The sequence below is a fragment of the Macrotis lagotis genome, chromosome 1 (genome assembly GCF_037893015.1).
Source record: "Macrotis lagotis isolate mMagLag1 chromosome 1, bilby.v1.9.chrom.fasta, whole genome shotgun sequence".
NCBI classification, from domain to species: domain Eukaryota; kingdom Metazoa; phylum Chordata; class Mammalia; order Peramelemorphia; family Peramelidae; genus Macrotis; species Macrotis lagotis.
This window is the reverse complement of record NC_133658.1, coordinates 848,276,622-848,291,890: the sequence shown is the minus strand read 5'-3', so window position 1 is coordinate 848,291,890 and position 15,269 is coordinate 848,276,622. Positions and strand designations below refer to the sequence as shown.

The window sequence follows — 15,269 nt, the reverse complement described above, 5'->3', positions numbered from 1 at the left end:
AGGGAGGGGCCTAAGTGGGAAGTTATGACGTCAGGCACAAAGTCTCTGCTAAGGGCAGAAGTAGCGGGTAAGAGAACTCTTGGGGAATAAGAAAATGACCCCTCGCCGCCCCTGGGGGCCGGAGCCCATCGCACAGCCACCAGCAAGTCACCAGCTCTTTGGGTTTCCTTTTCCTTATTGTAAAATGGGGATAGTCATGTCTGGGGTTTCCAACTTCAGATGAGATAATGCAGGCAGAGTGATTTCTGACCCGAGTGGATGGATGAATGTATTTGCTTAAGACCAAGTGCATATGAGAAAAGGGAAATAAAGAGCGAGAGAAAATGAAGAAAATCTGTATATGTCTCCTCTACATACATACATCTATACAGAAGAAAACAAGCGATTCCATGAGCACCGACTCTAAGCCAGGCACTATGAGAAGCACTTTACCGTCAATATTTCATTTGATCCTCATAACAGGAGGACGATGCTAATATTATCCCCATTTTACAGATGAGGAAACTGAGGCAGACAACGATTAACTGATTTGTCCAAGGTCAAAAAATTAGTATATGAGGCTGAATTTGAGCTTGATTCCAATCCCCCCCCCCCCGCCCCCAGGGTCTTTTCATCACAACCACCTTCCTTATTGCTGGCATGTGTACTCAAACACATCAGTCCATTTCCAGGGTTGATACTCAAATGGATCTACAGTCTCAATCATCTGACATTTCTCCCAGCAATGCAGATCGCAACCCACCCTGTGAGTCTAAACCACAGCCTTCCACAAATTTGCCACAGAGGGGCCATCCAAGCCTTACTCTGCTTTCTCCTTATATCTTGAGTAGTCCATTGCAGAACCTGAGCTGTTGTCCTTTTCCCCCTTACCCTAGTCACATGTTAGCAGATTGATATAACGGGAGCTTAGTGTGTAATAGATTTAAAAAAAAATGAACTGAAAACTGCATTTTGGAAGGGGCATTGTCCAACTAATGCACCCCCAAAGGAGGACAACCAGGATACTGAGGGTTTTTGAAACTATATCATACGGGAAGAAGAGCTTTTGTAATCTGGAATATATTTGACCTGAAGAAGAGAATTATTGATTGAAGGAGAAGGGGGAATGTAGAATAGTATCATTTCAAATTTTTTAGAAGATATAAAGTGAATATATTTGTTTAATACTGCTACTGAGAGCATAACTAGGCCAAAAGAGAGACAGGTACTGGGACAGATTGGGGTTCAAAAGTACAAAGTCACTTACTTACCAAGGGGATTGACTGCTTCACGAAGAAGCCCAGGGCTTTCCATCACTGAGTATTCAAGTCAAGACTAATTTCTTTCACACATACTGTAGACAAGATTTTTGTCCTAATGGGGTGACTGGACCAAATGTTTTCAGACCCTAAGAATTTTAGAGCTAAAAGGAACTTTGGAGCTCAGTGAATCTAATTCCCTCACATTGGAGATGGGGAAAATGAAGCAGGGGACTCTGAAGTCAGCACTAAGTAGCTAAAAGCACTGTTGGTATTAGGGTTCCTGACTCCTACACATGGAAAACCTTCATTTGATTATGTTAGTCACTTATTGGTCAATCTTTTCTTCTTTTAACTGCTCAGCTTTTACAGAGTTGCTTATGTCCATTGTTTCCCCTTCCTCACCACTGACTTGCCCCAGAACTTGGCAAACTCATTTTTGAAGACTTCTTCCCTCTCCTGTAATTATTATATCTAGGGTTACCAATCTCTCTTCAAAATGTTTTTATTGATTCAAAATGCCTTTTAACATTGCTATCACATGCAAAGGCTTCCCCCTCATTCCACCTGAGATAGCTCTTCTGGTAACAAATAAGCACAGCCAATAAAATTGGCAGGAGGATGCTTCCTAGCCAGTTGATTGTGATACTGATCATAGGTCTGAAAGTCTTGCAATGTTGTTTTTCTTGACATCATTGAGGTCCTCTTGTAAGATGTTCTCATTGTTTGGCTTATGTCACTGTACTAATTCATGTGTCTTTTCATGTTTTTCTCAATTCTTCATATCCATAATTTTTCTTTCATTTAATTATGTTTTCTTTTTTATTATCATGAATTTGAGACTACATGCAAAACGAAAAACCTCATCTATGAACTGAATTATTTTTTGGTTTGGGCTTTTGTCTACTTCTAATTTTTCATGATAGTTCTGACACTGCCCTGCTAGCCTATCCCCTTAGAAACGTCCTTCTTTTATTCATTCATTCATTTACTCTCCTAATTTCCTCACCAATCCCTCCCTGAAGAAAGGGACTGTCTTTTTGCTTGTATTTCTATCCCCATCATTTAATACAGTGCTTGATACTTAGTGAGCACTAAGTTCTCTTGATGATCTTCATCCATTTCATGCTCACTCGTCCTGAGAGGATCCTCCAAGGATGCTAGACCTCTTTTTCTTCTCTGTCTATACTATCTTGCTTGCTGATCTCAATAGCTCACATGGGCTTGATGAATATTTCTGTGCTGATGATTGCCAGGTCTCTATAGTGAAGATAGGTCTCTCTCTCTAGAGCACTAATTCTACATTACTAAGTCTCCTAGACATCTTGAATCAAACCCAAAATGTCCAAAGCAGAACACATTCTTCAATCTGTTGCCAAAATCTTGTCACTTTGTCTTTAAAATATTTCACATATACAGCCCCTTCTCTCTATTTACATAATCACAATCTTAGTTCAGGACCTCATAATTTCTTTTTAAAAATTTCTTTTTAATTAATTTTTTAAAAATTCTTTTTTTTTTAATTTAAGTTCCAAATTCTCTCCCTCCCTGTCACCTTCTCCCCACCTAATGAGAAGGTAAACTATTTAGGCATTTCTCAATGGGTATCCTCTCAATTTCTAATTCTTTATTACCACCAAAAGAGTTCCTATAAATATTTTGTAATATATATGCTTTTCTTTTTTCTTTGATCTCTTTTGGGTACAGACATAGGAATGGTATTGCTGGATCCAAGGGTATGAACAATTTTCTAGACCTTTGGAAATAATTCCAGATTATTCTTCAGAATGATTGGACCAGTTCACTACTCAATCAAATAATTCATTAATGTACCTATTTCTGATAAATATGAGGTGGTACTTCAGAGTTGATTTAATTTGCTTTTCTCTAATCAATAGTGATTTAGAGCATTTTTTCTTATTACTATAGATAGCTTTTATTTCTTCATAAAATTGTTCATATCCTTTGACCATTTGTCCATTGGGGAATGGCTTTTTATAAATTTGACTCTGTTTCCTATATATTTGAGAAATGAGACTTTTGTCATAGTTATTGTAAAATTTTTTATATACTTCAATGTCTTTTGCTACCTTTCAGCAAAATTTCCCTGATTCTCATTCTCTCTCTCTCTCTCTCTCTCTCTCTCTCTCTCTCTCTTTAGGTTTTTGCAAGGCAATGGGGTTAAATGGCTTGCCCAAGGCCACACAGCTAGATAATTATTGTCTGAGGTCAATTTGAACTCAGGTCCTCCTGACTCCAGGGCTGGTGCTCTATCCACTACACCACCTAGCCATCCCCCTGATTAGCTCTTTCAATTAGTTCTACTTTTGCTTTTGCTTTGATTCAGATCATGATTGCCACCCCTGCCTGTTTCACTTCAGCTGAAACATAATCGACTCTACTGCACATCTTCTGATAAGCCAAACTGGGGAGGGATTAAGATCTTTCCCTAATTAATGATCAATCCTTTAATACAGAAACTCTCTTTTCACCAGTCAGATTCTCAAGCCTGGAAAATCTATGTCAGGAATAACTTTTTGATCACATTTGAATGCTTCTCTTAATTTCTTTCTGAATTTGAATCATATTTTCTACTTAGCTCTAGTTTTTTCATAGGGATGCTTGGAAGTCCTTTATTTCAGCAAAAATCCATTTTTTTCCTTTATAGGATTACACTCAGTTTTTCTAGGTAAGTTTTTCTTGGTTGTAAATCTAGAATTATTTTGTCTTCTAGAATATCATATTCTAAGCTAAACCACTCATTTAGAATGGTGGTTAAATCTTGTGTGATCCTGACTATGGCTCCTTTCTACTTAAATTCATTCTTTTTGGCTGCTTGCAGTATTTTTCTTTGATCTGGAATTTGAAGTTTTCATTTCATTTCATTTATTGTGGTTACTTTCAGAAGATGACTAGCAGATTCTTTTAATTTCTATTTCAACTATTGGTTCTAAGAGATGCAGGTAGTTTTATGATTTCTTGAAAAATGATGTCTTGACTATTTTTTGTCATAGTTTTTTAAATAGTCCAGTGATTCCTAAATTCTCTTTGATATGTTTTCTAGATCAGTTTTTTTGCTATATCTTACTTTTTTAATTCAGTTCTTTGACTTTGTTTTAATATTTCATGTTTCAGAGCATCACTAACTTTTGTTTAATAGATTCTAATTTTTCAGAAAGCTATTTTCTTAAGGTAGGGTTTTTTGCCTCTTATTCAAAGTTTTCTTTTTTTAAAATTTTATTTAAGGCAATGGGGTTAAGTGACTTACCCAAGGTCACACAGCGAGGCAATTATTAAGTGTCTGAGGCTGGATTTGAACTTAGGTCCTCCTGCCTCCAGGGTTAGTGCTCTATCTACTGCATCACCTAGGTACCTCCTAGAGTTTTCTTTCATAACTCATTTCATTTCTCATTTTTTCCTGTACTGCTTTCATTTGATTTTTAACTCTTTTAAAATTATTGCTTTAACTAGAAATTCTGGTTGGACTTTTCCAAGTTATATACATATATAAATACATACATATATACATATATATGTATATATATATATATATATATATGGGGAGAGAGAGAGACAGACAGAGACAGAGAGAGACAGGAAGAGGGAGGGAGGGAGGGAGAGAGAGAGAGAGAGAGACAGAGAGAGAGAGAGAGAGATTTGGTTTGTAGATATATTTTCACATCATGCTCTAATTCTGTTTTTTTTTTGTTTGTTTTTTTTTAGTTTCCTTGTCATCATAATATTATTGTAGGATTCTATTTTGTTTACTCATTTTTCCAACCTGATTCTTGACTGGACTTTATGTTAAGACTGGGCTCTGTACACTTCTGTGAGGAAGGTCTTGGTTGACTTTCTGTCCCCTTGTGTTCCTCTGCTGCTTTCATAACTCTGATTTGGGGTCTGAAAGCTTCAATTCTCCCAATATGATGCAGTCCAATATAACACCTGGTCACTGCCCTTTGGATCTAAACTCTGCAAGTGTCTGACCAAGTCCTAGGCCTGGCTGCTGGTCTAAGCCTACTGGAAGACTTTGTTGGTTCATAGTGACTGAACTGCAGACTCTTCTCTGTTTAGAATTTCTGTCCTGGTTATCCCATTGCAGGCTTTGTCCTGGGATCAGAAGTATAATGGAGTCCCTGATTTGCTCCTGGATTGAGAGACACATAGCTACTGTTTGCTTCTGCACTTATTTTTCAGTCAGGTAGGGCCCACTTTAGAGCCAGTCTTCTTTTCTTCCACGAGCTGCAAATCCCCTCCTCAGTTAACTCTGCATCTGCCACCTGGAAGGGGAGAGTGATTTATAGAGTTGGCTATCCTCAGCTAGTTGAAGGATCCCTTGGGTTTTCTTCCTACCCTAATGCTTCTTGTCTTAGTGTCCAGTTTTGTCTGCTGGAGAGCCCTGCAAATTGATGTGGTCCTCATTAGATCCGTCCCTTTTGTGCTTATTTTAGGTTTGTTGGCTTTTTAGTTTTTAAAATGTACATTTAATTCATTAATCTTTTTTTTCTGTGTTGTTAATATACGTTTGTAGGGATATGATTTTCCTTCCATGGATTACTTTAGTTGCATCTTAGGAATTTTGGTATGTTGTTTCATCCTTTTTGTCACATAATTATTGGGGTTTTTTTTGTTTGTTTAGGTTTTTGCAAGGCAAGTGGGGTTAAGTGGCTTGCCCAAGGCCACATAGCTAGGTAATTATTAAGTGTCTGAGACTGGATTTGAACCCAGGTACTCCTGACTCCAAGGCCAGTGCTTTATCCACTATGCCACCTAGCTTCCCCTAATTATTGTTTTTTTATGATTTGTTCTTTGACGCACTTATTATTTAGGATTTCATTGTTAAGTCTTTATTTGGGTTTGAGTCTTTTGCTTATGTTCCCTGACTGCTATTTTTGATGCATTAAAGGCCTGTCACAGATGTGTTTGCTATTAACTGACTCTTTTACATTTGTTTGTAATATTTCTATGCCCTAAAACATGTTTAATTTTTGTAAAAATTATGCTGCTAAAAATATATACTAATTGAAAGGATGCTCATCAACTGGAGAATGACTGGTGCTATATGATTGTAATGGAATATAATTGTTCTATAAGAATTCACAAACAGACCTAGTCATATGAAAAAATGTTCTAAATCACAGACAAATGCAAATAAAAACACTCCGAGGTATCACAACACCTATCAGATTGGCCAATATGACTAAAAAGGAAAATGATCAGTATTGGAGGAGATGTGGGAAAACTGGGACACTAGTGCATCATTGGTGGGGTTGTGAACTAGACCAACCTTTCTGAGAACAATTTGGAATTATGTCCAAAGGGTAATACAACTGTGCTTCCCATTTGATCTAGTAATTTCACTACTAGTTCTGTATCCCAAAGAGATCACAAAAAAAGGCTAAAAAACCTACATGTACAAAACTATTTATAGCAGCTTTTTTCATAGTGACAAAGAATTGGAAATTGAGGGGATGCCCATCAATTGGGGAAATGGATTAACAAATTGTGGTATATAAATGTGAGGGAATACTATTTTTTTTAGGTTTTTGCAAGGCAAATGGGGTTAAGTGGCTTGCCTAAGGCCACACAGCTAGATAATTATTAAGTGTCTGAGACCGGATTTAAACCCAGGTACTCCTGACTCCAAGGCTGGTGCTTTATCCACTATGCCACCTAGCCACCCCAGGAATACTATTTTTCTATAAGAAATCATGAGGAACAGGACTTTAGGATTGCCTGGAAAGACTTACATGAACTGATGCAGAGTGAAGTGAGCAGAACCAGAAGAACATTGATGTGTATACCAACAGCAATAATAGATGATGATCAATGATGATAGACTTGTTCATTTCAGCAGCAAATTAATCAAAAACAATTCTATAAGACTTATGATAGAAAATACCATCCATTTCCAGAGAAGGAACTGTAGAGTTTAAATGTAGACCAAAGCTTTACTATCTTCAATTTTTAAAAGTTGTCTTATGTATGTCTTTTTTTTTGCTTTATTTTTTTCTGTTTAGATTTGATTCTTTTATAATATGATTAATACAGATCTTTGTTTAGCATATCCATATATAGTTTATATTAGATTGATTTCTGTCAGACAGAAGGGAGGGAGAAAAATGTAAAACTCAGAACCTTGCAAAAAATGATTGTTAAAAACTACTATTGCATGTAGTTGGAAAAATAAATATTTAGTAAGAATTCATGAGCAGGCAGACTTCAGAAAAACAGATGCTGAGTGAAGTGAACAGAACCAGATCATTTTACAGCTTAACAGCAACATTGCACTATGATTAACTAGGATAATACTGTGATTAAAGACAATTCTAAAAGACTTTCCATCCATATCCAGAGAAAGAACTATGAAGCACGAATGCAGACCAAAGCATACCATTTTCACTTTTCAAAACTTGTTGTATGTTTTTTCTTTTTCATGTTTTTTCCCCTTTTAACCTGCTTCTTCTTTCATGGAAATTTGTTTAAAATGATTGTACATATACAACCTATATCAGCTTACTTGTCATGGGGAAGGGGGAGAGAAGGAAGGGAGAAAAATGTGGAACTCAAAATAAATAAAATGTTGAAATAATATAAATGTTGAAAACCAACTTTACATGTAATTGGAAAAAATAAAATAACAAAAAGTGTATTCTTAAGCAGTCCCATTTGGAAGACGTCATATGTTTTTGAGGTTTACTTTTCTCCAGTCATTTGTTTAATTCTACTGTTTTGTTCCCTTTTGTTTTGCTATTAGACTTATCCAAAATTGAGAAATACTGAAATCTCCTGCCATTACTATGCTTTCTTATTTTTCTTTATGAATTTAGATGCTAATGCATTTGGAATATATAAGTTCAACATTCATTTGTCATTTATGGTTATTTTCAGCATAATGTAATTTATGCCTTTTTAAGTTTTGAGTGGTTATTTTTGCTTTGTCTGATAGCATGATTACAACTCCTGATTTTTTTGATCCATTTCATGCATAGTACATTTTTGCTGCTCTTCATTTTTATTCCATCTTTGTCTTTTTAAAAATGTTTCATTTAAGCAACAGACTGTGATGTTTTATTATTCAGTCATTCACTTTTAAATTTTGATTTATATTTGATCCATTTGTGTTCAAAATTATTAGAGTCAGGTTTTATTTTTCCTTCATTTCTATTATTTTTTCCTAGAATTAGGGCTTTCCCCTTTCTTTCTCTGTAAACATAGTACTATGTTTTTTTTTCATTTATTTTAGCTCATTCTATTTTAAGGCAATTCTATTCCCACTGACTCTCTGACCCTCAAACCACTCTCCTTCCCCTTTGTGTTACCCTTTTACTTAAGATTTTTTTTTAGATTTTTCAAGGTAATGGGGCTAAGTGGCTTGCCCAAGGCCACATGGCTAGGTACTTATTAAGTTTCTGAGGTCGGATTTGAACCCAGATACTCCTGACTCCAAGGCCGGTGCTCTATTCACTGTGCCACCTAGCCGCCCCCTTTTCCTTAAGATTTGAAGTTTTGCTTAATTCTTTCCTGTTTGATTTTATCTATTTAATTCTCCCCTCTTTTCCCCCTTCTTCTTATTAGTTGCTTTAAAAATTGTTTTAAATTCTGTGCATTTCCTTTTCCAACAAGTACTTTTCCCTTAAAAGTACTTTTCTTCTTAATTTTCCCTATTACATAGATTTTTTTTGATTCATTCCCATTATACTTTAGTCCTTCTTTAGTCTTTATATTCCTCATTGAATTTAAGCTTCTAAGGTACTTTTGTTGTACTCTTTTTAAAGTTTTTATGTTATACCTTACAGGACTTGCCTCATTGGTACCTTTATTGCAATTGTGAGTCACTCTGAGGAAGTATCTTTATTCTGTCAAACTAAGCCAGAGCACTGGAATTTTAGGTTAATCAGTGCATTTTTAATTGCATGCATAAAGGAAGAGCCATATCATGGGCATAACAGGTGGGTGCCATAGCCAGGATTTTCATTCGATCAGTTCCATTTGATATATGCAATATGTAATATTCTGGCAATATAGAAATATGAAGAGAAGGTGGTACAAACTTAGCTGCTGGGGAGGTATTAAATTAGGAGTTTGATGAAAATACATCTATCAGAACTGGTGAGATTTGTGAATATATTGGTAGATTATTTTTTTTGTCTTCAATGCTTTCAGGAAGTCATATAATTTTCAGGTTGCCCCTTCTTGATCTATTCTCGAGGTCAATGGTTTTGTTGATGAGGTATTTTACATTTTCTTCCATTTTTTCTATTTTTTGATTTTGTTTAGCTGACTCTTACTGTCTCATGGAGTCATTAGTTTCTGTAGACTCCATTCTTTTTTGGGGGTGGAGTTTTCTTCATTAACCTTTTGCAACTCCTTTTCCAATTAGTCAATTCTACTTTTGAAAGAGCTTTCCAATTGACCAATTGAGGTTTTGAGAGAATTATTTTTTTTTTTGCATTTGCCCAATTGAGGATCTGAGAGAATTATTTTCATTTTGTATTTGTCCAATTGATGATCTGAGAGATTTATTCTCCTTTTGTATTTGTCCAATTGTACTTTCTAAGGATTTGTTTTCTTGTTGCAAGGTATTAATTGTCTCTCCCAAATTTTTAAGCTCCTTCCTTATTTCTTCAAGGAAGTCTTTCTGTGCTGAAGACCAGATCGTATTTTCCTCAGAGGTTCTAGGTCTTTCTGAGTTAGGGTCTTTCCCTTCCAAGAATTTGTCTATGGATCCACCTTTCCGCTGACCCTTCTTTATTTTGCTAAAACCTTGAGTTGGGGGGGCGGGGCTGGTTCACCAGGGATTGGGATTGCTAAAGGCTTTACTCACTGAGTGCAATTTCTCTGGCTGGCCAGTAGGAGATGTTGGTTGCTTTCTCTGGAGTGTCTGTGACCTTGATTGAGGCCTTCTCCCTTTGCGTGAAGGGAGGAGTTGGAGCTATTGAATTCTTTTGCCTTCAATCAATTGTGGGCTTTACTCTAGCCTGAGGTCATTGATTGTTAGCAGGGCTGATTCTTCTGCTCACACACCTGGGCCTGAGGCAGGAGTAGTCTGCAATTGTTTGTTCAGGAAGAGGTATGAGCTGTAATGGAGGTGTGGACTCTGAGTTCTTCAGACCATAGGAGCCCAGGGATGGTGTCTGCAGCTCTCCTGCTTCGGAACTCTCCCCCCAGCCCTGTCGGCAAGCTCCCAGGGGACAGCACCAACACCAGTGCCTCTACTCCCTAGTTGACTCAAGCCCCTGCTGTCTAGCCCCACTGCTGATCCAGCAGGTCCAGCTCTTCGGCCCTCAGACTCCCGGCTCCACTTCAGCTGCTAATCTTGCTGATTGGGACTGATCCTCCCTCTGAGCCCAGATTCACCTGCCTGAATTCGTTCTTTGTTGCTGGGGGAGACAAATCCTGAGGTAGATGTTCTTTCTCCTGGCTTTTCTTTCCTGGTTTTGTGGGTTGGGTTTCTTTTTTTAATTTTTTTTCCAATTCCTGTCAGTTTAATATTTATATAGTATTAAGTTTATAACACATTTATATACATGATTTCACTTAAATCTTACAACACTTCTGTAAGGTAGAGTACTACAGATGGGTAGTGGTTAAGTACTAATTAATTCTAATAGCTGAAGTGTGTCTCTTTGTGCATTGGGGAGGGGCGGGGGTGAAGAGGATGTTCACAGGGCAGTGGAAGGCCTAACACTAACTTAAGTCACAAACAAAACCCAAATATGACCTAAGATGCAGGTTACTAAATAAGTCCAGTTTTGGTTATTAAATATCCACCAAAAACTCAATAATTTGACTAAAGTGATCAATGGATCAAATGAAACTGACTACAATTACTTTTTAAATTCAGGATATTTATTTTAACAAATAGTTGAATACTCAAGATAAACTAGATGCTGCAACAGCTGCTCTCTTGGGTTTAGGTGTTGTTCCTTCACGGAATCCATTCCTGAATCGGCGATAGACAATTTTTAGGTGCCTCATTCGACCAGTACCAGTGGTGTTTCGTCGTTTAGCCTTTGCACTCCAATTATACTTTCTCTTGCGCTTAGCAGGCTATCCACATTTGCCGCATGTTGACTTCTGGAGATGGTATGCTTTAGAGCCGCAACAATGGCACAAAGTGTGCGTCTTATTCCGGCGCTTACCGAACGAAGCTGTCCCCTTCGTCATCTTCCTCCAGCCGCCAGGACTAAAGAGAACCAGGTTGGGTTTCTTTTAAGAGGTTTGTTTCATATGATAGATGGGGAAAGATCAGGAGATTTAGAACTGTGCCTGTCTTCTCTCTGCCATCTTGGCCAGAAGTCATATTGGTAGATTATTGACAGAGTGGGTTGAACAAATTTTTTACCATGTTTTGCCTAGATACAGCAAGATTTTATTGGAAAATGTCATCATATTCTGGGTAGTAATGCCTAGCCTGCCCATATGTTTGTAAAACCATACTCTCTACAGCATGTCAGGGGACAACCCTCATTCTAGAGTCTACTTATTCTTTGGGGAATGGCTCTTTTTCTTACATACATATACATAGGTAGCACTTAACAGTATCTAAATACAGGAGGCACTTCATGCTTCTCTTCTAATTCTGGCTGCATTCATTTTGTACAAGAGTATTTCAGTATTATGTAATGAAACAATCATTTGAACTTCCAATAATAAATATCTCATTTAAGATTTTTTTTTTGTTTTGTTTTGTCCTTCATTCTCAAAGACCATGACATCAAGGAGGTGATGCCATGACAAACATATGAATTGGATTTGAATGAGGGGGTGCTGTGCTAAGTTACCAGCCTCACCTTTTCCTCTAGAGCTGAGTCCAGTGACCAGATATGAAACAGGACTGGAGATGGCTCTGTATGCGAGGCAATCAGGATTAAGTGACTTGCCCAAGGTCTCACAGTTAGTAAGAGTCAAGTGTCTTGAGGCTGGATTCAAACTCCTATCCTCCTGACTCCAAGGCCAGTGTTCTATCAGAACCACCTTTAAACCATAGACATACAAGGCATCTCTTTCCATTCTCCAATTTTTTTTAAAAGGGATCTTTTATATTTGGACCATATATTCATTTAGTATTTGTCTCTCATAAAAACTAAATGAAGGTTATATTTTATCTAAGTCCTTTGTAACCTGACCCAATTCTCTCTTTCCAGCCTCACTGGACATTACTCTTTCCCATACTGCAATCCAGCCAAATTGGTCCCTATTTCTCACATAAGATACTCTATTTCCCATTTCCATCTCTTTGCTCTGTTCATCCTGTTTGGCTGGACTCTCAGTTCTGCCTCATTCAAATCGTTTTCTTCCTTTAAAACACGGTTCAAGAAACATTTTCTGTACAAAGCCCTCTTTCATTCCAACAGATACTGGCCTTTCATATTACCTTGAATTTAAGTATTTTGTTCCCTAGTTTCATAATATCTATACTTATAAATGTACTCGTTTTCCCTTAGAATGTTATGCTTTTTGAGTAGGAAGTGTTTTCATTCTTTGCACTTGTATATACACTGTATGCATATGAAATCGGTTTAATGACTTTGATTTGATGTTGAGACTCATGTCTGCCAAATTGTGTTGCAAATTGATCCATTTTTTCAAATAATCTAATATAAATAATAATCTAATATAAAATTATACAATTGTATAAAATACAATCTCATCTTGTTTGGTAGAATTTTCCCCATTCCAGATGCCATTAACTTTTTAGATAGTTCATATTATTTATACCCTTCAAACTAATCCAATTTTTCTCTGAATTGGTTTCTCCTACCTCTGCCTAGGCTGTTTCCTGCTCTGGGAATGTACTTCCCTCCCACCTCTTAGAATCCCTAGTTTCTTTCAGGAGGTGGTTCCTCCATTTCTCTCCCAAAGTCTTCAGCTGTTGTGTTTTCTCCCTCAAATTACTTATCTGTGGTACCTGGGACCATGTGTAGGTTGCCTGAGGACAAGAACTGATTTTATGCTTTTATGTTAGTATGGTCTGTTGAATTTAAAAAGGCATGGTTTATTTTTCCTCCCTTAGGTCTGAAATCCTCTAAATTCATCTCCTTTATTCTTTATTTTCCACTTCTTCGTAAGTTTTTTGATTTTAAAATGCTTTGTCTGCAGGCAGGCAATCAGTGACACTAGATCCTCATAGTTATGCATGGAGTCATTATTTTTTGTTTTTTTCAATTACATGGAAAGATAGCTTTCAGAATTCATTTTTGTAAGATTTTGAGTTCCACATTTTTCTCCCTCTCTATAATTCCTCCTTCCCAAGACAAGCAATCTGAAAGAGATTATTCATATACAACATGATAGAAACATTAGGAATATTGTTAATCAGAAAAAACCCCCAAAGCACGAAAATTTTATGGGTGAAAATAGTTGCTTTGCATTCAAAGGCCATACTACTTTTTCTGGATATGGATGGTATTTTCTATTACAAATCTTTTACAGTTGTCTTTGATCCCTGTATTGCTGAGAGCTACTAAATTTATCAAAGTTGATCTTAACACAATGTTGCTATTATGTATAATGTTTTCCTGGTTCTGCTCATTTCACTCAGCATCAGTTCATACAGATCTTTCCAGCTTTTTTCTGAAATTTGCCTGCTTATGATATTTTTTTCTTTTTTTCGGTTTTTACAAGGTAAATGGGGTTAAGTGACTTGCCCAAGGCCACACAGCTAGGTAATTAAGTGTCTGAGGCTGGATTTGAACTCAGGTACTCTTGACTCTAAGGCCAATGCTCTATCTACAGTGAAACCTAGCCACCCCATGATTTCTTTAGAATAGTATTCCCTTATTCATATACCACAATTTGTTCAGTTATTCCCCAAATGGGCATCCCCTCAATTTCCAGTTCTTTGCCACCATAAAATGCTATTATTTTTGTATTTATGGGTGATTTTTTTTTATATGATCTCTTGGGGATACAGACCTAGCAGTAGAAATGGTGCTTCAGAGAGTATACAGTTTGATAGCTCTTTGGACATAGTTCCAAATAGATTTCCAGAATGGTTGGGTCAGTTCATAGTGAATTCAACAGTGAATTAATGTCCTGGTTTTCCCACATTCCCTCCAATATTTATCTTTTCCCTTTTCTATATTAGCCAGTCTGATAGGTGTGAGTGGCACTTGTTTTAATTTCCATCTAATTGAGATTTAGAACATTTTTCATATGACTATAGCTTTAATTTCTTCAACTGAAAACTGCCTGCTTATATCCTTTGATCATTTATCAATTGGGGAAATTTCTTTTGACTCAGTCCTCATTTTAGAAATGAGGCTTTTACCAGAAATATTGGCTGTAAAAATTTTCCCATGGTTGCATTGGTTCTGTTTGTACAAACCCTATTTAATGTAATCAAAATGCATGTTCATCTTATCCAATCACAAATTCTTCCCTTCTCACTAGATTTGACAAACTGTTCCTTTTTCTCATTGGCTTATAATAGTACCCATTTTCAACCTTCAATGTCTAGTTTCTGCCACACTGTTTTCTAGTTTTCCTAGTTTTTGTCAAAATAGTAATTTATCTCAGACACAAGTCTGTCTTGGATACCTAACTTATTCCACTGATCCACTTAGGTCTGCTACAGCTAGTCTATTTTTCTTTGCATTCTCCCCTATTCCTTTGCTATTTTTTTCCTGCTAGGTTGATTAGCTCAGCCTACCCATGAGCAGTTATTTATATCTATGTGTTTTCCAATTGTGTTTATATAGTTCCTGGGCTTATCTCAGCAGGTAGACTCCCAAATATTTAAGATTGGAACTTTTCTTCTTGGGCTTTGTTGGTAATATATAGAAATGCTGACGTGATTTGTTGCAAGCAGTTTAGTTTTGTTTCAAGGATACTGCACTTGCTGATTTTTATCTAGATTTTTCTTAAGTTTGGAAAATGATTCCTAAGCTCTCTAGTGTTAATGAAAAAGGGTGCTGTATTTGAACTCAGGTCCTCCTGACTCCAGGTGCACTCCTACTGCACCACTTAGCTGCCCCATTAAATATTGAGCCAGCCCTGCATTCCTGGTTTAAATCCCACCCATAT

General features: G+C 36.8%; 1 pseudogene; it reads right to left on the bottom strand.

The window, feature by feature from the left end:
• Positions 1–11,091: 11,091 nt before the first annotated feature.
• On the bottom strand, positions 11,092–11,450 carry LOC141508695 (large ribosomal subunit protein eL37 pseudogene; annotated as a pseudogene).
• Between the last annotated feature and the right edge of the window lie 3,819 nt (positions 11,451–15,269).